Source organism: Mus musculus, chromosome 6, assembly GCF_000001635.26.
Source record: "Mus musculus strain C57BL/6J chromosome 6, GRCm38.p6 C57BL/6J".
Taxonomy (NCBI): Eukaryota; Metazoa; Chordata; class Mammalia; order Rodentia; family Muridae; genus Mus; species Mus musculus.
This window is the reverse complement of record NC_000072.6, coordinates 121,098,287-121,124,235: the sequence shown is the minus strand read 5'-3', so window position 1 is coordinate 121,124,235 and position 25,949 is coordinate 121,098,287. Positions and strand designations below refer to the sequence as shown.

Genomic DNA, 25,949 nt, shown 5'->3' with positions numbered 1-25,949 from the left:
GTGTATTTGTGTGTATATGTGTATGTATGTGTGTGTATATGTGTATGTATGTGTGTATGTGTCTATGTGTATGTATATATATATATGTGTGTGTACATATGTATGTGTGTATATATGTGTCTATGTGTGTCTATGTATGTGTATTTTTGCATGTGTGTTTGTGTGAATATGTGTATGTGTATATATGTGTTTATGTGTGTGTATGTATGTATTGTGTTTGTGTGTATATGTGTGTATGCATGTGTATATGTATGTGTGAGTGTATGTATGTATCTATGTGTGTGTATATGTATGTGTGTATATTGTGTGTGTTGTGATAGAGATGGGCAGAAAGAGAGAGAGAGAGAGATTTTTGAGATTCTATCTGGATCTACTTAGAGGCAGTAGATCTACATAGATCTTTGGACTAGACCCGGCCTCAGTTACTGTGTTTACTCACTAGGTGGCTGTAATTTGCACTTTTAGGGCAGCCAATCTAACCAGTGCATACCCCAGGCCGGACACTTATATATGCAGCATTTCCGGCAGCCCTAGAGAACACAGAAAGGTGGCATTGCTGTAGCTGTTTCTCTCACTTAGAGTCAATGCAGTTCTGACAGTGACATGACTTGGATTTTCATGTGGCAGCCTACAGGAAGGCAAGCATTTGAACTCATCTTGGCTGTGCGTCATATCACTCCCCTCATGCCTTTATACCAAAATGTGAGTTCAAATTCTGGCCATGATCTCCTTAGTTGTGTGACCTTGGGAAAATACCCTAGTGTCTCTACAGAGTTCCACGGCTCAATGATTTTTAGTACTTTGTAGACAAATAGGTGGCAATGACATGGGTGAGGTGAAGGAGAGGCAGGAGGGTGGCAGTTGTTGGGGGTGCATTGCAAACAACAGAAATAGGCTCTTGGGCTAACTTTTGGAAGGGGAAGGAAAGTGAGAGAGAGAGAGAGAGAGAGAGAGAGAGAGAGGCTATGAATTAGCTTCATGAAAAGGTAGTTCCCAGGTGTCAGGAAGGACTGGAACCAGGCAGCCAGCCAAGGGGATCTAAACAGAAAGGTAACTAGCTTGTCCCTGCAGGGTGTTCTTGGCTGGAAAAACTCTTGCTCATCTTTCTGTGGCTTTGTGCTTCCCACTCAAATTCCAGGAAGAAAGGTCAGAGCTCCTGGGTGGAGCCGGGCTCCCTGCCACCAGCTGGTAGATGGGATGACAGGACCTTGGGTGAAATGCTCACCTTGCAGCCTTCATATCCCATTCCCATGTGTGGGGATGCTGGGTGGGCAAAAGCCACAGACGTCCAGCAGGAAGCCAGCCAATGCCAGCAAGTGTCCCGGCCCAGGAGCCCCGGGTGCATGGCCTTGTGAAATCCTAGGTCCATGTGTCATGTGTCAGCACACATGGACGATGATGTTTGCACAGCATTCTGGGTGAACTGGCAGGGTGATCCAAGAGGAGGAGCCTGGCAGGGAAGTTCTGGCCACCTCTTGCCCTACTGCCCCAGGAGGCCTGGGGGGTGAAGCAATGCTGTATGGAACCCGTTGGTAACCAACCTCGTGGACGCTTGAGCTTCTGTAGTAAACCTTCAGCCCTTTTCAATCCTGCTTTTCTTCTCCCAAGTGTTGGAGGGGGGGCAGATTGTTTTGTTGTTGTGATTTTGGCTTTGTGTTTGTTTGTTTGTTTGTTTGTTTGTTTGTTCTGAGACAGGGTTTCTCTGTATAGCCCTGGCTGTCCTGGAACTCACTTTGTATGCCAGAGCTGGCCTTGAACTCACAGAGATCCACCTGCCTCTGCCTCTTGAGTGCTGGAATTAAAGATGCCTGGCCTACAGTGGTTTTTTTGTTTTTTTGTTTGTTTGTTTGTTTGTGTGTTTTTTGGTTTTTTTTTTTTTTGAGTTGTTGTTTTAAATTGTTTTTAAATTGTAGAGCCAAGTGTTGGTGTTGCACTGCCTAATTCCAGCACCAGGAAGGCAGAGGCAGGAGAATCTTTGTGAGTATGAGTTCAGCCTGGTCTACAAGTTCCAGGACAGCCAACACTACGCAGAGAAACCTTGTCTTGAAAAACAAATTTGTTGTTATTGTTTTATGCTGCATGTTTTCTCAATTCTAGGGAGCGAACCTGTGGTGCTTTCTTATTTATTTATTTATTTATTTATTGTGTCTGTTTATGCTTCTGAGCCATGATACACAATAAGAAGTCAGAGGACAACTTGTAAGAATTTGTTCTTGGGTCTGGAGAGATGGCTCTGCAGTTAAGAGCACTGACTGCTCTTCTGAAGGCTCTGAGTTCAAATCCCAGCAACCACATGGTGGCTTACAACCATCTGTAATGGGATCCGATGCCCTCTTCTGTTGTGTCTTAAGACAGCTAGCTACAGTGTACACATATGCATAAGATAAATACGTTGTGTTTTGTTTTGTTTTTTTTTTTAAAGAATTAGTTCTCTCCCTCCACCGTATGGCTCAGAGATTGAACACAGGTCCCAAGCTTGGTAACAAGTGCGTTGGTCCTTTCATTGGACCTGACCTCACCTTTTAAAAGGGGCCTTCCTTGGGCCAGGCACAGAGTCAGCAGGGGTGAGCGGTCTTGCCTGAGCTGACAGAATTGATCACCTGCAGACTCTGCCCTTGGGCTTTCAGAGTCAGGGTTCCCTTTTCAGAAAATTTAGGCAAATTCTATGGATTCTATGGTGCCTGGCCCCAGACACCAGGTGGGCTGATATACTCCTGACTTCATTTTCCTAAGGAGGTTGGTACAAGGGTGAAGGTCTGTAGTCTGGCTGCTTCGTGCAGGGTATTGGGGTGGACATTGATGCTCTCCATGCACACAGAGGGCTCTCTAAGCAAGGGGACAGAACTTACTGAGGACTTCCAACCAGTGATGTGGTTTGAGGACCTAAAAGGCCATAAATTCTGGACAGATGGGACATTTTTTCCTCAACCCTTCTCTGTCCCATCTTTTTCTGGGACTAAGAGGTGGTTGCTTTGAAATTGTAACTGGTTCATTTTATGATAAAAGTATGCTCAGTACTCAAACCTCTCCCCAAATGAAAAGGCACAATAAAAGGAGCCGATTTCCTTAACTACAGCCCCACCCCACCCCACCCCCGTGCTAGGGATGAAATTTAGGACTCCTGGCACGGCTGGCACTCACTGTACCAAGAAGCCACACACCCCCAGCCCAAGAAGATGGTTTCTGGACACTCAGTTCCCACCCACTCCACTGTTTACCCAGCCGTTCCTACTGTTCACATTCTTCCTTTGAACCAGTCTCCCTGACCACCCTCTGGCCTGCCCCGCCCCAGGTCACATCCCTGCTTCTCTTGAAAGGCTTTGGTCACAGAGTATGAGCCCAGCTCTTCTCTCCCCACTTTGCAGATTACCTCCTCTACCTACTTTGGCGGGGGGGGGGGGGCGCGGGGGTGGTGGTGGTGGTGAGGGAGGGGTATATTCAAATCCCCCCTCCTCCACAAAATTCTTTAGATCTCAAGTAAGCCTTCTCAGTCTCGGGAGCAGCACCCCACCCAGAAGTTAGACCTCTATCCCATTATCCTTGCCACAACTGTCATCCCAGACAAGTGCCTTGCCAATCGGACACTCAGGGAGGATGGCTGAAAACTAGTCAGCGGCTTTGATCGAACTTCAGTGTTTGTGATCTCAGCAAGGAGGAGCCGAGCATTAGTGGCACACGCCTTTAATCCCAGCACCTGGGAGGCAGAGGCAGGTGGATTTCTGAATTCGAGGCCAGCCTGGTCTACAGAGTAAGTTCCAGGACAGCCAGGGCTACACAGAGAAACCCTGTCTCAAAAAACTGAAGAAAAAAAAAAAAAAAAAAAGCAAGGAGGACCTGGGAGCCTGTAGAGATTCCTTGGTCTTTTTGTCTTTTCATAGTTACTGAATTTCTTATGGGGTCTAGACAAGATAAATATTTTGGGACTGGAGAATTGGATCAGGAGTTAAGAGCAACTGACTGCTCTTCAAGAGGACCTAGGTTCAACTTCTATCACCCACCTGGCAGTTCACAGCAGTCTGTCACTCCAGGTCCAGGGTAACAGACTTCCTCTTTTGGATTCTTCAGTCACCAGGTGTGCATGCAGTGCACTGACAGATGCAAGCAAAACACCCGTACACATAAAATAATAAATGTTCTTATCTTATATGAGTACACTGTAACTGTCCTCACACATAGCAGAAGAAGGCTTCAGATCCCACTACAGGTGGTTGTGAGCCACCATGTGGTTGCTGGGAATTGAACTCAGGAACCCTCTGGAAGAGCAGTCAGTGCTCCTAACCACTGAGCCATCTCTCCAACACAATACATTATTTTTTTTTAAAGAAATGTTTCTGCACTCACTGGATCTGCTCCCTTGAGAAACACATCTGCTCAAATAGTGGGTCCTGCAGATGTTCTCAGAGACAGAAACATTTCTGACTCACAAAGGAAACCTCACTGACATAGAGCGTAACTTCAAAATGATACCTGAAAAATATTGGAGGATCAAAACTTACCACCCTTGGATGGTTTGTAATCTGATTTAATAAGTCAAGGAATTTTACTGATCGTGCTGCGCTCTTTCTTCTCCTGTCTGGTAGAATACCTCCAGCGTAAAAATATAAATATTGTGATGAAGTGGGCCTGTGACTTCAGAGAAAATCTAAGCACCATAGACACCGGATGGGAATCAATACAGTATTAAGAAACAGACCATGGCTAGAGAGATGGCTTGGCGGGTAAAACCCAGGCCCACACCAAAATATAAGAGATGGAAGCAACACAGAGAGTACAGTGAGATATTTTGTTTATTTAAACATCACTGGAAAGAAAAGAGAATAAAAATAAATAAATAAATAAATAAATAAATAAATAAATAAATAAATAAAAATAAACATCACTGGATACTTAAATAGCTTTTAGTAATTTTCTTTAGCTTCCTAGTAAGTCTTGCAAGAGCATCTTAATTCTCATCAAATCTACTCTAAGTTTGTAACAGTGAGAGAGAAGACATACAGACACTCAGAATACGGACACTCAGAAGTTTCTCACATTTATTACCGATTGTCTCCTTCGTTCTGTCAGCAGGCTTCCATTTTCATAACTTTTTTTTTTTATTTTATGTGGATGCTTTGCTTGTACAGATGTTAATGTACCACGCACGCGCCTGGTGCCTGCCGAGGCTGGAAGAGTTGTTGGGTCCTCAGAACTGTAGTTAGGGATGGTAGTGACCTGTCATACTGGGACTTGAACCTGAGTCCTCTGGAAGAACAACCAGTGCTTATTCATGTGTTCCTTAGGAACAACAGTAAGTTCTCTTAACTGCTGGGCCATTTCTCCAGACCAAGTTGACTTCATTTTTATATTTTGTTATTATATAAAATATATCTTTTAGTGATTTGATTTTTTTTCTTTTTAAAATAGAGTTTTGTTGTTTTTTTTTTTTTTAGCTGACTTAGTTTTATTTCATTTTATTTTTAGGTTTGAACCTGTTTTAAAGAAATCATTCTGAGTTCTGTCAAATGGCACAAAAATGTTTACTGTGACAAATTCCTTGTGATTTAAAAAAGAACCCACATTATCTTGAAGTTTAATATGTCAAAGGACAAGCTTAGGCCCAGTGAGAGGGCCCAGTGGGGAAAGGGTGCTGGCTTGCTGACCTGCCTTGATGGCAATGCCAAGAATCCACATAGAAGAGGGGAGAGAACTGACTCCCACAGACTGTCCTCTGATCTCCACTCGAGCGCCATGGCGTGCATTCCCTCTCCCTGTTGAAATAAATAGATGTAAAAGCATTTTAAAAGGACAAATCCAGTCCAGCCAGCCTATATTTTAATATGACTTATATCAGACTGAAGACCTGGCTAGCCTTGAACTCACAGAGAGCCACCTGTGCCTCTGCCTGCCCGGTGTGGAGATTAAAGGTGTGTGTCACTCCGTCCAGCCTTGAAAGCCTTTTAGATCAGGAACTTGGCTACTTAATTATAAACACAGTCACCCCCACAGGAAGCAAGACTGTCCTCCAGCTCTCGGAGCTCGTGGGGTGTGATGTTCACCTTTGCCAGGTCACATTCTTCACTGGTTTGACAGCTCTGAAGAATGTCCCTGCTGAGGTTCTTCAGAACCTCGTACAAAGCAAGGCTCTGGAGCGTGAGCCAAGGACAACACGTCTTCATGCTGCCACGTCTGTGCTTGGAATTCTGCTCTGGGAGCATCGGCATATTTTTCACAATGGTAAAGCACACGGATTAGATTTGAGGCATAAGATACAGCGTGCCGGGGCTGGAGAGATGGCTCAGCGGTTAGAGCACCAATTGCTCTTCCAGAGGTCATGAGTTCAATTCCCAGCAACCACATGGTGGCTCACAACCATCTGTAATGGGATCTGATGCCCTCTTCTGGTGTGTCTGAAGACAGCAATGATGTACTCATATACACAAAATAAATAAATAAATAAATCTTTAAAAAAAAAAAAGATACAGTGTGCCCACGCTGGAACTTGAATCAGATTGCTCCTCAAAGTTATAAGCTGTGAGGGTCTCCTTGTCACTGAAATAGCTCAAGAGAGAAAGCAGTGGATGGAGGGTCTCTGCATGACCAAACTGGAGGATAACTGCAAAAGGAACCAACTGAGACCTTTCCACCTGCTCAACTGCTGTGTCCAAGTGCTACAAAGTATTCCGAGACAAAGGCTATTAATATTACACCCGTAACTTCTTTCCAAATACTGCTTCAGATCACTCAACTATTCCAATACCTTTGCATTGTTTTGTCAAAATAGCATTCCAAGGAATATTTTTAAAGTTTATTATTTCTTCTCAAAAGGTTTACTAATTTTTTTATGATATATGTATATGACCGCTTGCTCTACAGGTAGGTATGTGCGTCAGTGTAAGTGCAGTGCCAGTGGAGACCAGCAGAGGGCGTTGGAGCTCCTAAAATTGAAGTTACAGGTTGTTGTGAGCTGCCTGGTGAGTGCTAGAAACTGAATGAATCCCAGGTCTTCTGGAAGAGTAGCAAATGCCACTGAGCCGTCTCTCCAGCCCTAGCCAACAAGATTTACCACCTTTAAATGCCAGGTCAAATGAACAGGTGGAAAAGAAAACTACTTAAGTTAAATCTGCATTTAATGTTTACTGGCATTTGGGAATAACAGTGATGATGATGATGATGATGATGATATAATTATATCATCACCATTATCATCCCATTTTAAAAAGTGCTTTGAGTTTTGGATTCAGTTTTGAAAGCTTATAGGTGCTAAAGAGCCATATGAAATTCCTTCCCACTTCAGTTATAAATGTCCCGCAATGACCAAAGAATCCCATTAAATTGTCAATCACTGTTGGAAGGTCACGCTCTTTGTGTCTGCTACCTCAGAGGCAGCAGCCCCAGGTGGCAGTGAGGTCACAGCCCTGTAGGAAGGGGGTGCTGCTGTCCACACAGCAGCGCTTGGAGCTGATGCTGGGGAAGGCGACCTTCTCCCTCAGCTGCGGTCCACAGGGCTAGCGCTGCTCCCAGGTCATCGCAGTCGGCAGGCCTGCAGCTTCCTCTGCAAACAGATCCTCCCAGTCGCAGGGTAGCTGGGGTTGAGGTACAGGAAAGTATCTGTCACCCCGGGTTGAACGGTTGCCTCCCTAGAGAGTTCCTGTTGAGCCCCGAGGTCACAGGGTATGAAGCAAGAGAGCAGCACAGCAGCCTGGGTCACAGTGGACACTGTGGAACCCCCTAATGTATTTCTGTTGTTGTTATTTTAATTTTTGTTGGAATGTATTTCTGTTGTTGTTATTTCAATTTTTGTTTGAATGTATTTCTGTTGTTGTTATTTTCATTTTTGTTGGTTTGTTTCTGAGGCAGGGTCTATGGCGGCCCAGGCTAGCTTTGACTCTTATCCTCCTGCCTCAGTGTCAAGATTACTGGTCTGTGCCACTACACTTCCCTAATGCATTTAGACTTTGCACTTGATTTTATCTAAAAGGTGGACAGGCAATGTGTTTATTTATGTTCTTATTACACGTATTATTTTGTATATATGTGCAGCCATGCTTGTGGAGGTCAGAAGACAACTTGTGAGACTTGGTTTTCTCCTTCCACCATGTGTGTTCAGGGGATCAAGTCCTCAGGCTCATTGAGCCACCCCTCCCACCCTTAATATTCTTAATATAGAAAGAACACTACCCTAAGCAAGAAGAAATGGAAACAAACCCTTAGTCGATTCTTGTCCTCTTCGCTAGGGTAGGTAGGTATACTTGTGGTTTCTACAAGATACAGCATTGAGTCTGGACAGAGACTGAGAGAATCCAGGCACATGTGCCCCTATGAACCTGTGTTCGTACACAGCTATAGAATGGCTTTCTGTTGTGCAACTGTAATGAAGAGATACATCTGGGACTAAGGTTGTATGTAACTCACTGTCTAGCATGTGAAAAACCCAGGTCCTGTTCTCACCACCACTAAAAACAGATGTAAGCCCAAGAAAACCAAAACCCCTGTTGGCAAAAGTCACTGAGTTTCTAGAGACCATCAGAAGCCCCTGGAGCTGGCTTGGGGAAGTCTTTCTCTGAGGCCAGTGGATTCTGCAGTGGTAAGTGAGGTGGTGGCTCTAGTGAGAGGTAGGATGATGGCTTTAGATTGCTCAGGGGCTTTGGCAACTAATGTTTCCCCCTAGTCATTGCATCTTGGTTTTACCCACTATTGCTATATGGAACTCCGGTTGTTGCAAGGCATACACAGTCCAGTGAATTTAAGAAAACCTTTCTCAGCTTCGGGGTTATTGTGCTGTGAGAGGATCTGATGCAGACATAGACATGTGGTTTTGTCAAGTTGTATTTTAATTTCCTTTCTGCCAGCAGGGTAAAAAGACTTGTGGATTGGGAATTGGAAAGTAAAAGGTGTGTGTGTGTGTGTGTGTGTGTGTGTGTGTGTGTGTGTGTGTGTGTATGTGTGCGTGTATATGTGTATGTATGTGTGTGTGTATATGTGTGTGTGTGTTAAAGTCTTGTGAGATAATCCAGTGATCAACTCAGAGCCCAGGAGTGTCTCCAGTATGGGGACACTGCTCTTTGTGCACCCCTTAGGTGTCTTCCAACAGTCTAGTCTAGTTCAAAGCTAGGACTTTGGTATAGAAGAGAAAGGCAAGGACTTTTAAAAAGGATACATGGTGATGATGATGGTGATGATGATGTGGGTTATTTTGCCTGCATGTAAGACTGTGTCCCATGTGCATGCCTGATGCTACTGGAGACCAGAAGAAAGGACTTCAGCCCCACTAGTACTAAAGTTACAAATGGCTGTTAGCCTCCATATGGTACTGGGAACCAAACCTGGGTCCTTTTAACTGAGTCATCTCTCCAGCCCCAGAGGCAAGGACTTGAAGCATGCCATCCTTGTCTCTGCTAGGTCCCTGTTCAAGAACGTTCAAGAATGAACTTTGTGCCGGGCGTGGTGGCACACGCCTTTAATCCCAGCACTTGGGAGGCAGAGGCAGGCAGATTTCTGAGTTCAAGGCCAGCCTGGTCTACAGAGTGAGTTCCAGGACAGCCAGGACTACACAGAGAAACCCTGTCTCGAAAAACAAACAAACAAACAAACAAACAAGAATGAACTATGTTCTAAGCCACCCTGCACTTGCTTTTTGCTTTTCCTATCTCACATCTGCACCTGTCCAAGGCATCCTGGGAGTTTCTAAGTCAATGGAGCCTTGAGAATTCTCTGGGGGAGGGGGACATTAAGGTTGAAACCCTAGCAGCCGGGAGTGAGAGAGCCAGACGGCTCAGTGGGTAAAAGGCCAACAAGCCTGACCACCCAAGTTCTGTCACTGGGACTGAGATGTTGGAAGGAGAGAACCACTTCCTACAGGTTGTCTTTTGACCTCCACACACATAAATAAATGAATAAATATGATTTTAAAAACTTTAAGACAGGGTTTCACTCTATAGCCCTTGGGTATTCTAGGACTCAGTATGAAGTTGGTCTCAAACTCACAGAGATCCCCCTGCCTCTGCCTCCCATGTGTGAGTGCTGGGATTAAGTTAGGCAAGCACCTCAGCGTCTGACCCCTTAGGTTAAAAAACAAAACAAGCCGGGAGTAGTAGCGCACGCCTTCAATCCCAGCACTCGGGAGGCAGAGGCAGGCGGATTTCTGAGTTCGAGGCCAACCTGGTCTACAAAGTGAGTTCCAGGGCAGCCAGGGCTCACAGAGAAACCCTGTCTCGAAAACAACAACAACAACAACAACAAAAACAAAAACAAAAAAAGAAAAAAGAAAAAAACCAAAACAATAATTATTCATACAAGTGTGGTAGCCAGACGGCAACCTAGATCAATTGGTTCATTCTCTCTACCATGCAGGTCCCAGTGACAGAACTCAGGTCCTCGGGCTTAGAGGCAGGCCTCTTTATCCACTGAGCTGTCTCACCAGCCCACCTCCACACAATCTTACTAGGATTTTAACAGCTTAAAAAGAATGAAATAGTTAGCCCAACCTCTATTTTCAGGTTTGTATTCTGCCAGTGGGGCGGGTTATTTTACCAAACATCTGGTTCAGAGGCAGTGCACACCGCCCTTCCTCATGGACGCAGGGCTCATTCCAGCCTGAGCACTCAGGTGGTAGGAACTTTGCCTCTCCTCTGCTATTGAACCAACCAATGCGGCAGAGACCCAAGCTCACTGTAAGTTAGGCTTCTTACACCGCAGCCCCTGAACTCTCCAGCACACACTTTGCTATTCTGTATTTCTTTCCTCTGTTGCTTTGGACTGCTGCCTACTTGTTACATGTTGTAAAAGGATTGTGAGGGAGTGTGAGATTGCAGTGGACAGGATGTACAGGTTGGAAAGCCCTGCTCCATTTCTTTATTTTTGGAGGTCTCGGGGACAGAACCCGAGGCAATTAATATGTTATGTGACTACTCTACAGCTGAGTGACAGCCCAAAGTTCTGGTTTTTCTCTGACAGGATCTCGGAACGTACACCAGTCTGACCTGGGACTTACAATCCTCCTGCCTCTGCCTCCCAAGTTCAGGCAACGTTATTTAGCAGCTTTCTTAACTTTGGCTAAGTTAGTGTGCTTTGCAAGCTGTAGTTTCTTTCCTTTCTTGTGGAGTCAAACTTTTGCCAGTCCTCCACACAGTCTTGTTTAGATGTTCATATGACATTGCAAGCATAGAAACTGAGTTTTGAAATTATCTCTCCTCCTCCCTTCCCTTCCCTTCCCTTCCCTTCCCTTCTCCTCCCCTCCCCTCCCCTCCCCTCCCCCTTTTCCTCCTCTCCTCCCCCTTCCCTCCTCTCCTCTTTTCTCCTCTTCCCTCCCCTCCTCCTCCTTTCCCTCCCCTGCTCTGCTCTGCTCTGCTCTGCTCTCCCCTCCCCTCCCCTTCCCTCCCCAATCCCTCCCCTTCTCTCCCTCCCCCTTGCTTCCTTTTCTCTTTTTCCTTTCTCCCCCTTTCCCTCCCTTTTGCTGGAGACCAAACCTGGGGCTTCAAGCAAGCTAAAATTCACTCTACCATGGAGTCCCCAGCTTGGCATCATCTTTTATTGACCATGAAGTAGATTTATGAACAATAGGAGACAGCACTTGTCACAGTTCACTTTTGATCTCTGTGATAAAACATCATGGCCAAAAGCAACTTTGAGGCAAGCATTTATCTCAGCTTCTAGATGTGGTCCGCCATGAAGGGAAGTCAGGACAGGAGCTGATGCAGAGGCCATGGAGGGTGCTGCTTACCAGCTTGTTCCCTGTGCTGCTCAGCCTGCTTTCTTAAGAGAGCCCAGAGGTGGCACTGCCCACAGTTGGCTGGGCCCTCTTAGATCAATTGTTAATCAAGAAAATGCCGTACAAAGTTGCCTACAGGCCAACATGACAGTAATTCCTTAGTTGAGACACCCTCTTCCCAAATACCCCCCACCCCCCACCCCCAGCACATGTCAGGTTAACAAACAGAACAAAAATCCTCCCCACCCCCAGCACAGTGCTGTCCCGCAGGATTATGAGGGTGGTCATCAGAGTCAGGCCTCTCTGTCTGTGCCCCTGTACAGATTAGCTTCTTCATTGCCCCCCACCCCCACCCCCAGGAGGAATAACGAACGGTATGAATAGAAATAACACCCTTCATAGCATTGGTGTGAGGTTGGAATGAAAAGACACATATAAACCTCTCCTAACATTACTGATATACTGTGTTTAGTCAGTTTCTTCACAGTTATGAGAAACATCCCTGACTTAAACAGTTTAAGGGAGGAATTCTTTTAATTCGAGATTTCCATCTTTGGTCCCTGACTCTGTTGACGATGGTGCCCCTGCTTGCAGGAAGAGCTGCATGGCAGGAGGAACCCGTGGACCTCATGGCGAATGGGAAGAGGCCAGAGGACAAGATAACTCCTAATGATCTACTTCAGCCAGTTAGGCCCCGCCTCCTAAAGTTTCCAGCACCTCCCAAAATAGCAAGCCAGCTGGGGCCCCAGCATCCAATACACGAGCCTTTCTGAAGGACACTACTTATCTAAACCATAACAGTTAATAAACACCAGCAGGAGCAGCTGCTGGGTACTAGCATGACGTTTGGGGGCAGAAAACACGGAAAATTAGGGTCACAGGGACACAAGGTAGAAATGGGAGTTCTTAGATGTCAGTAGCTACAATTAGTCCATTCCAGGGGCTACCTAGCAGATTCGGACTTTCTCCGTGTCTTTGGACAATAGTTGGAAGATGGGTTGTCTGGCTGCAAGAGAAACTCTCAGGAAAAGCATCCTGGCTATCTTACAGTTTGGAAGCTGAGGAGTGCAGGCTGAAAACTTCTGAAATAAAGCAGAGGGCCTGTGAATTTGATCCCCAGAACCCACGGCAGGAGAGAACTGATTCTTAAAAGCTGTCCTCTGACCTTCACACGCGCCCTCCAGAGCCACAGGACACTTTATGCAAACCGAGTGGAATTGGTCTGAACCAGTCGAGCTTCCTGGAGTAAAGTGGGGGGGGGGGGGGGAGGATCTTTAGGGATGTTTGTAGGTCTTCAGCTAGACATGGAGGGTGACTGAAACAAAACAAAACAAAACAGAAAACAAGGGGACCCTTGCATAATTGAGTAGTGTGCTGTACAGACTTCGGCCAGGAACAAACTATTCAGCTGGTGGGATTTGTGGCTGAAGATCGGAATCCTGCACAGTCCAGCAGGCCAGTGAAGAAGAATCAACTAAAACTTCATTAAACTCTAGGAGCGCTAGACTCTAATCTATCTATCTATCTATCTATCTATCTATCTATCTATCTATCTATCTATCTATCTATCCCCTGGTAGGAAAAATGCTCCTTAACGTATGAAAAGACCTTGAAAGAATAGTCAATCTGTCTCCCTGTAATGTTTGTACAGAAGTGGTGTTAGAAAGTCTACCCACTTTCAACCACACTTCTTTAAGATGCCCGGAATTGAAGAGATTAATAATCTCTTGAAAGAGATGAGGAAATAAGAGAAAGGCTTCCTAGAGGTCAAGTGTGATCTAACAGTCTCATCTGATTGAAAAAGGAAACTGAGGTAGGGAGTTGGAGTTATCCACTCAAAGTCAAATAGATTCAATATAGATTCAATTCTCTGAAGTTTTCTATAGCTATTACTCCGAAAATCGGAGACTTCCCCTCTTTGTCTCATCTGGATGAGATCAGGAAGAAAATTCTAGCTTTGTTTTTGTGGCAGCTTCTGAGGGCAACAAACAAGTCCCCTTTAAGGGCGTCCTCCCATCCCCAGTCTGGCCGGCTTTGATATGCCCCTGGTGTTATCCCGTTGGCTCTTTTGTGTAGCTTCTCGCCCCTTCCAAGATTCCCAGCCAATCACCTCGTTCCTCTCCTACTCCGTTGGGCTTTCAGGAATGTACCATATGGTCCATGCCGAAGGGGGTAGAGAGCAAGGAGGAGGGACTGGCAGCTATGCATTTCTTTACCTGCTTGTGATCCGTGAGACTTCTTCAGGACCGACCCTGGAGGTGACAACCGGGCCTCTGAGTATGAGGAGCAGGAGTGAGCTGCGGGAGCACTGAGCACCCGCACCCCCGTTGGGGTCGGTGGTCCAGCCTGAAGGGCCGCAGCCCCCGCCCTCCCATGTGCTGGCCCCGCCCCGGCGGCGCCGCTCCTGCCGCCGCTACTGCTGCTGCTGCCGCGCCGGACGCTGCGGGCTAGCGCGCGGGGGCTGCGGCTGCGTGTCCCGGCGCGCGGCTGGGTGGCCTCGCCGGCCACGAGGACACAGCAGCATGAAGCAGAGGTGAGCGCCGTGCTCCTGGGGAGCAACCACAATCCCGCCCACGCTGCGCCTCGGTGTGCCGGTCGGCGGCTGGCCCACGGGCGGCTTTGGCGCGGGTGGCCGCGGCGCCCCGATGCGTGGCTGGACACGTCCCGCCCGGGCAGCCCCGGGATCCCAACCCGCCCGGTGCCTTGTGCCTCCCTCTGGCGGACGCGTGCGTCCGGAGCGCTGGCGGAGCTGCGGCTCAGGCGAGGAAGCCCCTCTGCGCTTCCCGCTCTGCCGGGCCCGTGTCCGGGTCCCTGACCTCCAGAAATCGGGTGCTAGGTCAGGTCGCGCCCTGGGAGGACATAAGAGAGCCATCTCGCTAGTAGGAATGGGACTGAGTGACTTGGGCTGGGTGTGCCCAAGGAGGCTTTGTAGGGTAGAAGACCCAGCCTGGGGAGTGGGACTGTGCTCCGCGATGTCCCTAGTCTGGAGAGCCCAGCAGGCGCAGTGTGTAGGTTGCTGAGGACGTTTATGGCAGGTGGCCATGAGAGAGAACTCTTGACATTTCCGTCTGGTGGTAGACTGAGTGGGCTACAGGCAGCCACCGAGGCCTCTTATCTCGTCGCTGTTCCCCTCCTTAACTGCCTTAGAAAGTGACAACACTGTTGGAGGTCCCCATTGGCACACTAGACATCACTAGCTTAAGAATAACCTTGGAGAGAGCCCTACCCAGATATGGGCTTGTCTGGTGTTTTCAGACAGCCGGTGTGATGGCCGATTGCAGGTTTCTGGCGTCTCTACTTGGCAGGCTTCGTATCATCAAGCTCTTTCACAATTGTTGCTGGGAAGAAGGGGGTCCTTTAGGAGCCTCAGCGCAGTTGGGATCGTGGGTCAGCCTTGTATCTTGGCTGATTCCCCTCACACCCCCCGAGTCAGAAGACAGAAAGTTATTTCCAAGAATGCACACCACATCCGTATTGCTTTGATTTTGGTGCTTAACTCAGGCATTAATTATGACTTGTGTGAAACGGATGAATGCAGCGCAGTGGAGATCATTATAGATAGTGGGTTTTTGTTGTTGTTTTGTTTTGCTTTGTTTATTTAAAGCGTGCAGTGGATGGTTGGAGAGAGTAGCGTTTAGATACCAGGACATCCGTGTGTGTTTGACACAGTCGTTTAGGTTGATGGTGAGAGAGTGAGATTTTATGATGAGAAAGGCATCTTACAGATTGTTGTTGCCGGCAGGAGTTAAGTTCACTATGACCGGGCCACAAAGGATGCTGTTCTTCACTTCTGTGAGCGCATCTCCCAAGGGCCTTGAAGAGGATATCATAAATTCCGTATTTGATTGCCACATGCACTCGAGTCAGTTATTCTAGCCTTCCAGTGAGCATTTCTTATGCTCGAGGTTGTAAAAGTCTAGCCTGCCTTTTAGTGGTATACTAATAGCACGTGTTGATTTCAGAATTATACCTAAGACAGTTTGGTTGGTTCTGCAAAGAATCGTTTATAACTTGGACCCAGTTCCTCAGCTAGAGTGCTAACTTTTGAAAAGTCTAAAACTTGACTGCTAACTGGTTGGGGCTTTCACCCTACCAGGGCATTTGTATTGTGTGGTTTGTAGGTGTGGGAGAGAAAATGGGCTTTGGAAATAATGTAGGAAAAGTGCTTTGCACAGTGCTTCCCACATAGTAGGTCTTAAGTAAAAAAAAAAAAAAATCTATCTATCTATCTATATCTTTCCTCTTTGATTGGAAGAACTGGGTGGGGGATGGAGTTGGGCCTCTTGCACCCCCCAGCCCCCCAACTAGGAAATCAGTCCTCCCCTTCCCACTTTTAGCTTTCTAGACTAAAGTAAGAGGCTATAAGTGAAACACTTCTGGACTGGGAAGAATTAATCAAGAAAAATCGAGGTTTTCCAGCTGTCTCATGCATTTTCTTGTTTTTGGTTTGGTTTGGTTTTTTTTTTTTTAAGACAAGTTTTCTTTGTGTAGCCCTTCTTGTCCTAGAACCCATTTTGTAGATCAAGCTGGCCTCGAACTCAAGGAGATCCACTCACCTCTGCCTCCCGAGTGCTGGAATTAAAGGCTTGTGCCACCACTGACTGGCTTGTTTTCCTTAGAGACAGGGTTTCTTTATGTGTATTCCAGTCTGGCCTGAACTTGCTAAGTAACCCAGGCTGGCTCCTTTTTTTTTTTTTTGGACATAGGGTCTTGTATATTTTGGACCTTGGACTCCCTATTATAGCCAAGGATGGCCAACCTGATCATGCTTTGTGGCAGGCGAGCTCCTGATCCTCCTGCGTCTACTTCATGACTGCAGAGATGGCAGGTGTGACCAGTCTACCCAGCAGTATGTTGCATTTTACATATTCATTTTTACTTAAAGGTATGTATGTGTGTCTGTGTGTGTCCACATGTGTGTGCAGGTGCCCTTGGGAGCCAGAAGGGGTCATTAGACCCCTGGAGCTGGAGCTACAGGTGGTTGTGAGCTGTCTGACATGGGTGCTGGGAGTTGAACATCAGGCTCCTGGAAGAACAGTCAGTGCTCTTAGCTGCTGAGCCATATCTCCAGATCTAGGGTTGCACTGTGAAAGAGAGGATGGCACCTGTACTAGAAGAGATCCTGTCGCCTGCTCACCTTGTTCCACTCGGTAGGAGAGTTGACCCTTTCTTTGATCTGTTGATTACTCTTGGAGGTGAGGATTGTACTCCGCGGATTGACATGTCCAAGTGGAGCTAGAATCCTGACTTAATTTTTCCAGGCATTGACATCTGAGAAGAGGCCAGAATGGCAGAAGCTGGACCAGCAGGCAGGAGTAGCCAGCAGGCAGGAGTAGCCGCTTAGCTTTCGTGGACTCTGCTCTGGGCTCGGCAAGGAGCCACCGTTTGCCTCCTCCCTTCTTGCAGCTGGTCCTATGAGCAGATTAAAAGGCTATCAGAGCTAATGTACTTGGAAAAATAAGAACCATCATTGGTTTGTTTACGCTGCGTGATATTGGGCGTGACATTTTTACAGAAGCAGGCTCTGGATTCAGTTACTGCTGTTTCTTTGAGGAGGTGAACTTCCTTTTCTTCACTGATTGATTCTCTTTGGAGGCAGGTGCCTGGGCCTCTCTCAGCTGGGCCAGCGCTCACCACTGAGCCACGCCCCCAAATTCGTGACATTGATTCTCAGCGCCTGGGCTAGGTGCACATCATCTGTTTCCTCCTCATAGGTGTGTTTAACTTATTCTAGGTATTAACCCTGTTTCATACATGACACACTAGGGCATGGTGAGTTCCCAGGGCAAGGACGTGGCAGAAAGCCCTCGGCTGAAAGCAAGTAAGACCTAGGGTCTTATTCTGGGGAGTGTCGTGGCTTAGTGGGCAGGGTTTGGAGTCCTGACACCTGTTAGTCTCTCTGCCCCTCCCCCACCCTCTGCAGTGGACAGTCGTTACTTGGGGGGGGGGTTGGGGGGGCGGACAGAACTGAATAAAAATTTAAATTTGGAGAGTATGAATAATTAAATAGATAAAACCCCACTGGACTGTTAGGACCAGAGAGAATGGAAGTGGCTCAGGGATTGGGGAAGTGATTCTCCCACCTACAGCCTGTCCTTAGCGCTCAGGCTTCTTGTTGTTGTTGTTTGTTTTTTAAGACAGGGTTTCTTTGTTTAACCCTGACTGTCCTGGAACTCCATCTATAGACCAGGCTGGCCTTGAATTTAGAGATCCGCCTGCCTCTGCCTCCCAAGCCCTGGGATTAAAGGCGTGCGCCGACACTCCCAGCTAGTGCCAGGGTTTTCTCCTTGACGAGCTGGCGCTTTCGCTGAGGTCTGCAGGAAGGCTGCTTTTCTGCTCTAGCTGGAAAGTTGGACACCTGCTTCTTTCTTGGTGTTTAGCTCCCAAAGATAATTAGAGCACAGTCTGGGAGTTATGTGGGGATTAGAGGGGACATTGTGTGGAAATTCACCTAAATTCATCTAGTGGACTTTCCCTAGATGGATTTAGGTGAATTTTCCAGCCAATCCCTCTGTCAGTCTTTGGCTCCGTTTCTCAGAGTCCTCTGCCACCTAGGTGCTTGGATACACTATTGGGCAGGATGACGTTGCTGTCCTGGTGAGGCTCAGTCATGTTTTCTTAAGGGTGGTTCAGCTGTCTGAAGGCGTGCAGAGGCAACTGTTCAAGACAGGAAAGCAGTATTCTCCAGCATAGAATGACTTTTCTTCATTGGCTGCTTAGACTTGCACAAGAGGACGAGAGACTGCTGCATCATTAAAAAGAATGAAAGAAAGGAATCCCCAGGGGAAAGATGGGAGGAGGGAGACTGTGGAAGGGATCACCAGGGCAAAGATGGGAGGAGGTGGACTTTTCCTCAGTAAAAGGTGGGAGTATTGAAGTTTCTGCTGAGCAGTAGGAGCTTGTCCCCATCCCCACCCCCCCACCCCCCTCCCCCGCCCCCAGCATCTGTCAGACACTGCTTCCCTCTTTGGTCTGCCTGCTTCTATGGTTGAGACTGGCTGTGAAGTTGAGGAGAGGGGATGATGGCCAGTAGAGGGGGCTTTCTGCACTGGAGGGTCTGCTGGGGCGGTTACATCATAGTTGGTGCTGAAAGGCTCATTCTGGTGAACTCTGGGAAGGAGACATCACAGCCAGTGGCTAACCAGACACTGCAATTGGCTTCCCTTACAGCTTTAAAATAAATGTGCAGGGCTGTGGGTGTGGCCCTGAGGAGGACCCTGGAGCCCCAGCACCATTTAAACTGACAGAGCTCCATTTTATTTGGTCCAGCCTGCCTCTGTCTCTGAAGCGTGAGAAGCCCCTCCACCTTGGGAGCCTGGGGAGGAGGAGGAGAGAGGAGAACGCCGCCCCTCGTCCCTGGCTGCCCTATGATTGGGGATTTCAGGGTTCTGGAATAGAAGAATGTTGCAGAGAGCAGCCTGCTAGAGCTTTCGGACTCATAACAGTCCTGATCATATGACCATAGTGGCAGACACTGAAGAGCCCTGACTGACCCTCTGAGTGGACACTGTGTTGTGAGTGTTCTGCAGAGTCCTAAGCCAGCCTGGGGCAGCCAATTGGGGCAGGAAGTTGTGCTGTTATCATCGATCTTTCTACTAAGAGGGTGGTGGTCTCAGGATTCCCAGGCTGTGCCTGTACCCTCACACACGCCTGTGACTCCTAAAAACCATAATCACACTTCTCCCTTTCATTTATAGAAACGGACTGAACCAGCCTCAGGAGTTCTGTGTGTGTGTGTGTGTGTGTGTGTGTGTGTTTGTTTTCTTCCAGGAAGTCTCTCTTTGTCACCCTGGGCCTGGAAGTAGCTACGTAGACAGGGTTGGCCTTGAACTCAGAGATCCTCCTGCCTCTGCCTTCTGATTCTGGGATTAAAGGTGTGTTCCCGTGTGTCTGGCCTGATTTCTCTTCAGTGTTCCACTCTGGAGCATCTGGAGGCCTGGTGTAGCCTGTGTGCTTCTCAGAGGGCAGTGCAGGGCAGTAGGAAGGTCTTCCGGGGTCATGGAGCTGGGCTGTGGGATTGAGTACAGCCATGTCTGTCCATATCTCTTCTTTCCTCTACTTTGTGACTTAGGTGAGTTTCTCTCTCTTAAATTTTCCATGATTTTAGTTTCTGTTACTTTGTGTGTGTGTATATAGTGGTTAGCGGTGTGCAGCGTGCTGTGTGCATGTGTGTATACGTGTACATGTGTCATGGCCCACGAGTGAAGGTAAGAGGCAGTGTTTGGGAGTTGGCTTTTTCCTTTCCCTGTGGATCCCAGGGATCAAATTTGTGATCAGGCTTTTCTGCAACAAGCAATTTTTTTACTCATTGAGCCATCTCTCTGGCTCTGCCGTGGGTCTGTCATTCCCAAGGCTGAAGTCCAGATCAGTTGTCATTGCCTTGGTTTCTTTATGGATAAGAAGTAGTCTGGGGAAGACACCACTGTGTATAATTAATTGGCAATCGAGTTTTTATAGCAGAGCCTTTTACCCAGTTAGGCCTGGACCAGCTGAACTCATTTATTTCCCTGTGAAAATGGAAAAAGGAAGTATTTAACCAGAGGCTTGAATTCTGTCACATCATTTCCAACACAGATAGGCTATTCTCCAAACCAGTCTTGCAGAGGTTGGGTGGATGGGGGTGAGGAGTAGCAGACAAGTTTATGTCTTTGGTATTTGCCTGTGAGCAAGTGGACCTGATGGGTCAGAGATGAACACTGTGTGCCCAGCCTTCCTAGAGAAGGTGGACTAAGGAGAGAGCTCTGGGCCTCGTCACACTCCGGGAGCCCAAGAGGAGCAGGGACAGTCCCTAAGGGCTTCAGGTGTTGACACACTCACCCTTGACATGTTTATTGAAGAACTTCTCCGGAGCCTGCAGGAAGTTACCGTATTTGTAGGTGACAACGTGAGAGCAGTAAGCCTCGCTGTATGGTGATCTGTGATTTAATTGGTCAGGAGTGCCGAACTTGGAGTGGTGCGCAGGTGCGATTGGTCAGGAGCGTGGAACTTGGGAGTGGTGCGCAAGTGCGCACTGCTGAGGCGCAGTACCCATCCAAGACTGCTTGCTTGTCTCTTGCACATTACAGGGAGCCTTTCTAGGCTTTACCTAACCCCCTGTGCTGTGGCTGGGATGTTTGTATTTTGCCAACAGGGTTGGGTTGTTTTGTAGCTCTTCCTCCTCAGGACCATGGCTGCAGGAAGGGCTGGGTTACCTCCACTTCCTGCAGGCGGCCATTGGGCCCATCACCACTGGAGAATCTGCTGGCTGGTATCCTTGTCCTTGCCCAGCCACTGCTTGCCAAGAAGAGAGACAGGTACTCTAGTGGCCGAGCACGCCTAGAGGACATGCTGCCGGCCACACCCTCTCCCAGGTGTTCTGACTGTCCTGGTCACGAGGGCCTCCACTGGTCACTTGTGGGTTTAGAACTGTTGTTAGAACTGCCAGGGCTTCTTTGCAGCACCGTTCCAGCTATGACTCGGAGCCTGGGTGGAGCCTTGCGGTGCCGTTTCAGGCTCTCCCAAGCCCCCACCTTCTGCTCATCTTTCGAGGTCACTTGCTATATTTGGAGGCTGATGAAGGCCTCCTTGGACTTCTTACTGCCGAGTGTACTCAGTGGAATACAGTTTTGCTTGTGTTTAGTCTTGTATTTTCAAAGACCTTTGGGTCGCTTTAGATCCACTCTAGTGGAAATTTGCTTTTATATCCTGGAAACAAGTCAAGCATTCTGATCCCATGTGGTGAGCATGTTCGGGTCATACTGCTTATGAAGAGTTCTCTGTGGACAGCGATCCCAGAGAAGTGTTGGTGGGCTTAAAGGCGATCGTATGGAAATGTGCCCCTCCTCGTGCCTGTCTATATTTCTTGGCTGAAGTGGACTTTATCACAATAAAGGAATTTTGTGACATAATTCTTTCTCTAGGAAGGTGACATTTTGTTTGTATGTGACTTTCAAGCATTCTGATCTTCCACTGTTGGTACAAATGATGGCCTATCTCTGTTTTGGTTATGGCTTTTGAAACAGAGTCTTGCTGTGTGGCTAGGCTGGCCTTGAACTCAGCTCCCAGAGGCCTGGGATCACAGTGGGAGCCACCTCTCCTACTTGCCTGTCACTTTCGCTTGCTTTTACTTCTTTATGCTATGCCTATAAGCAGCCTCAGAGACAAAGAGGCCCCTGGACTTGGCCTCTGTAGCTTCCCTGCCTTGCTGGTGTGGCAGAGCTAGGTGCTGTCATGGACTGTCAGTCAGGGTGGATGCTGTGTTGGCAGGGGCTGGCTGGCCTGCCTTGTGCTCATGCACTATTCATTGGCACACCAGAAGTTGTCTGTACCGGCTTCTCCAATGGTGCTCACACACAGTTGCCTGCCTTTTCTCTTCCCAGGCTATTTTGCAAGCTCTTGTGGTCTCTAAAACACTTGAATGTATGCAGCAGGCAGGGCAACCAAGAGTGGCATAGATAGGTCCCCCACAGTAAAGGAGACCAAGGGATTTGGCTGAAAAGAAAAAAAAAGTTAGGCTGTGGGTTGGAAAGGGAACCCATCTCCTGGTGTCTACTTAGAAGTGTTTATGTTATGATCTTTTTTTCTCCTTACACTAACTATACATAGCCGTGTGATGTCCACTGAATGGGTTGGGAAGAAGGGCCTGAAGAAGCTAGGTGACCTGCCTGAGGACTCTCAGCTGATGCATAGTGGTTCTAACTCAGGAGTAGAGGTGCCAGCTTACGTGGTGGTAAAGAGCGTGCCTTCTGGAATCAGACTGGAGCATGTGACCTCATGTGTGTTCTGTAGCCTCCCTGGACTCGGTTTCCTTGTCAGGATCATTGGGGCAGGAAGGTGCCTGAGAGTCCTGCTTCGAGGTTACAGGCAGACACAATCCCACCAGGTACGTGGCAAGCACACAGTGGTCTTCTTGCCTGTGCCTTTGAAACTTGGAGTGTAGGCCTGGGGCTGTGGGTTTCCTCTCGGTTCGGGAACAGCATGTGTGGGTTCAGGCTGTGCAGTGAGCCAGGAATGGGTTTGTGTGCAGAATCTTGAATAAGAAACGTGCTTGAGCAAGGAGGAGCTCACCTGTCCCTGGGCCATCTATGGCTGTCCTTGGGCCATCCCTGGCTGTCCCGTCCAAGGTTGACTACCACCTGCTCCTGCTAATTGCCTCTCACTCCTGCTTGCTGTCTGATTACTGTCTGCCTTGTTCCTGTGACTCAGCATTCTCTGTCCTACTAGTAATCTTTTAAACTTCCTGAAATGATATATTCATTAACTTATGGATGGCACCGCTTGGCCTCGTCACTGTACTGGGTTGTGTGTCCGTGTTTGTGTGTGAGTGTGTATGTATGTGTGTATGTGTCTGTAAGTGTGTGTGAGTTGAGTGTGTGTGAGTATGTGTATATCTGGGAGTGTGTGTATGTGTGTGTGTATGAGTGTGTGTGTGTGTGTGTGTGTGTGTGTGTGTAAATACAAAAATGGTATGGGCCATTGATTGGGAAAACAAAGACAAAACAGCTCTAACTCGAGGAGAGCCAGCTTGGGCCCGGTGTTGGTTTAGAGTTTACAGGCATGGTCAGTTCTGCGTCATTTGAACTTCACAGGTGAGGACGTAGAAATAACCAGCATCCACCTTAGGACACTCAGGACATAAAAGAGAGATGCCTCCGCCTTGAACCTGGTCTACACTGACCCCTAGCCTACAAAGGTGTGATTCCTATGCATCCTAGGTCATTGAGAGGAGTATTTAGGTGAGAAGAGAGTACCCACCTCCCTTTTAAACCTTCAGTCTTCTTTATAGAAGTGTTTGCTCACTTAGTAATTTCAGCTTTTTTTCATACTTTTTTTTTGAGAATTTTGCACACTGTTTTGACCATAATCACCCCACCTCAACTCTTCCCATATCCCTATCCCCTTCCCTTTCCACCCAACCATGACCCCCCACCCCCATCTCCCATCAAGAACATCTGTACTGCACCATCTTCTCCCAGGGCTCAGGGATCATTGCTGGAGAAGGGGCAGAAAGAGTGTAAGAGCCAGAGAGGCTGTGAACAAATACAAGGAATACTGTCCTGCAGACACAGCAGGGCAGCAGCCCTTCCAGACCCACAGCAGCTGTGACAGCACGCGCACACGCACACGCTCCATGGGAGCTCAAGCCAGACCAAGTCCCGGCATAGCAAGGGGAGGTGGATGTGAAATCCCACCCCTAGCTCAGGAGCCATTGGATGTGATAGCTCCTGGGAAGAAGGACAGTTAAGAGTGTTGCCTCTGGTAGGTTGACCAGGCTCCAGCGTAAGGCCACATTGCCAAGAATGTATGGGCGACACAGAGAAGAGGGTATGCGATGCAAAGCAGTGGCTTAGAGTTGAGAGCGAGCCCAGGACATTATAGGCAGTGAGGGGGGCAGCCCTCCTCGCTGGTTGCTGAGCTCAGTACCAGTGAGTCTGAACCACTGTGGTAGGCTCTGCCTGGGTGCTTGGAGGTGAGTAAGATGCGTTTCTCTCCCTGTGGAATCTTGGTGTAGCCAGGGAGACAGACACACAAATAGATGACTCCCTTGCAGTGTGGTAAGAGCAAGAGCCGTGATGAGCGAGTGTAAATGTAGGTGCCATAGGAGCTGAGGAAAGGGAGCCAGGAGTTCTTCCCAGAGCCTTGAAAGGCAGGCTAGTGGCCAGCTGAGAAGAGCTTTCTAAAAGATGAGAGCAGCCATGAGCAAGCACACGGAGCCCGTCTGTCCCCAGGGCCTGGGTTTGCCTCATCGCACTCTATAGACAGTTTATGGAGGTGGGATTCGCCCTGAGTAACAGCGTGGAAATCATGTTGAAAGTCAGGTAAAGGGGGAGAGATGGGAGAGCAAGATTGTTGTGGAAGGAGTCACTTTCTGAAGGGAGCATTCTCATTTCTGGGAGCTGGGTGCTCTCTGGTGCAGCTCCTCCACTCTGTCTTTGTGACACTGTCTGACAGACTCTGACTGTCTCCAGATAGAGAGGCAACGACCCACTCAAGAAAGCTCTCTGTGTCGTCTTGGGAGTACACTGGGTTTACTATAGGAATATGGGTCATCTCAAAACAGTGGCATCACTATATAGTTCCATTTCAGTGTGGGTAATGGCCTCTCAAAAGCTGTCTCAGTAAAGCCCCCACCCCTGTCAACCTTCTGCTTCTGTACTGAGGTGATTTCCCACCACATGCAGCTGGGGCAGGACTGCATGTCACTGGGAGTCCCCCACTCCCACACCCATACCCAGAGACAGCCTTTCAGGAATATTGTGAAAGGTGTTGGAGATAATGCAGAGCCGGTGGGCATGGCTATAGGCCATTGACGCTGTAATTTATGAAATAGGAATTTTTATGTAACTTTCATCAATTATAGAATGAGTCTTGTCTGGGTTTCCCTCAATCCTTGAAATATATTTTAAAAAAAGCGTCTTACTTGGAGGTTGGATTTGGCCACTGGTTGGAGTTTGTCCACCCCCAGCAGTTGGTAATAATTCAGATGTAGCCCAGCAGAGGTGGCGCACACCTTCAATCCCAGCACTTGGGAGGCAGAGGCAGTCCGATCGCTGAGTTCAAGGCCAGCCTGGTCTATAGAGTGAATTCCAGACAGCCAAGACTATACAGAGAAACCCTGTCTAGGGAGTGGGGGTTGGGGAATCAGATGTAACATGACAAAGGACTGGGCCAGGATGTTGGCATTGAAGATAAAGAGGAAGGGACCTGATGCCAGAGACCCTTTGGAAAGAGGATTCTGATTAGATAGCAGGGAGGAGAGGGAGGAGCCCAGGCAAGGCAGGAGCTGCTGAGTAGGTGCTTCCGGACCCAATTGGTAAAGCTGGCTCTATTTCCATGTGCCAAGAGCATGTGCCACTGCTGGGGAAAGCCCAGGGGGAGCAGAGTCCTGTCTGTGCTGCCAGGTGCCTCTCTGACGTCACCCTGCGCATGCCTCCTTGCCTGTCAGCTTCTTTTGCTACCCTGGTTTTAGGTGCACTGCAAAATAGGACCTGCTGTAACTTGGTTGGGGCTGCCCTTGGAGTTATTTGGGGGGCGGGTCTTTTGTCAACGCTTCCCAGTCAGGAGAAGCCACAAGAGCAGCAAGCAGTAGAGAGTCCCACTGCCTGCTATCTAGATGTATGTATTAGATCTCATTGTTCCCGTTTGCTCCGGTTACTTTACCATTCATTGTGCCTCTCTATTCAAAATGCCTCAGTGCAGATTTATCAAAAGATAAGACAGTGCTCCTTGGCCACGGTACAGAGCGCTAGGGCACTTAGCATGGATGTGGAACTGTAGTCTGATT

The 25,949-nt window shown here is 48.0% G+C and overlaps 1 protein-coding gene and 1 pseudogene across 26 annotated transcripts in view; one reads left to right on the top strand and one right to left on the bottom strand.

Annotated features, from left to right (window-relative positions):
* The window catches only part of Mical3 (microtubule associated monooxygenase, calponin and LIM domain containing 3), a 242,212-nt gene that overhangs the window by 49,522 nt on the left and 166,741 nt on the right, over nt 1-25,949 (top strand). For 3 of the 26 annotated variants that reach the window (XM_030255249.1, XM_030255246.1, XM_030255247.1), the window contains exon 1: nt 13,814-14,219. The exons of 5 other annotated variants lie outside the window; for them this stretch is intronic. The gene's annotated coding sequence lies outside the window, so the exon portion shown is untranslated. Of the gene's footprint in view, nt 1-13,806; nt 14,220-16,392; nt 16,572-25,949 lie in introns of those variants that run through there. 18 more of the 26 variants (XM_030255248.1, XM_030255251.1, XM_030255257.1 and 15 more) reach the window with 14 other exon arrangements.
* Minpp1-ps (multiple inositol polyphosphate histidine phosphatase 1, pseudogene) lies at nt 6,008-7,125 on the bottom strand (annotated as a pseudogene).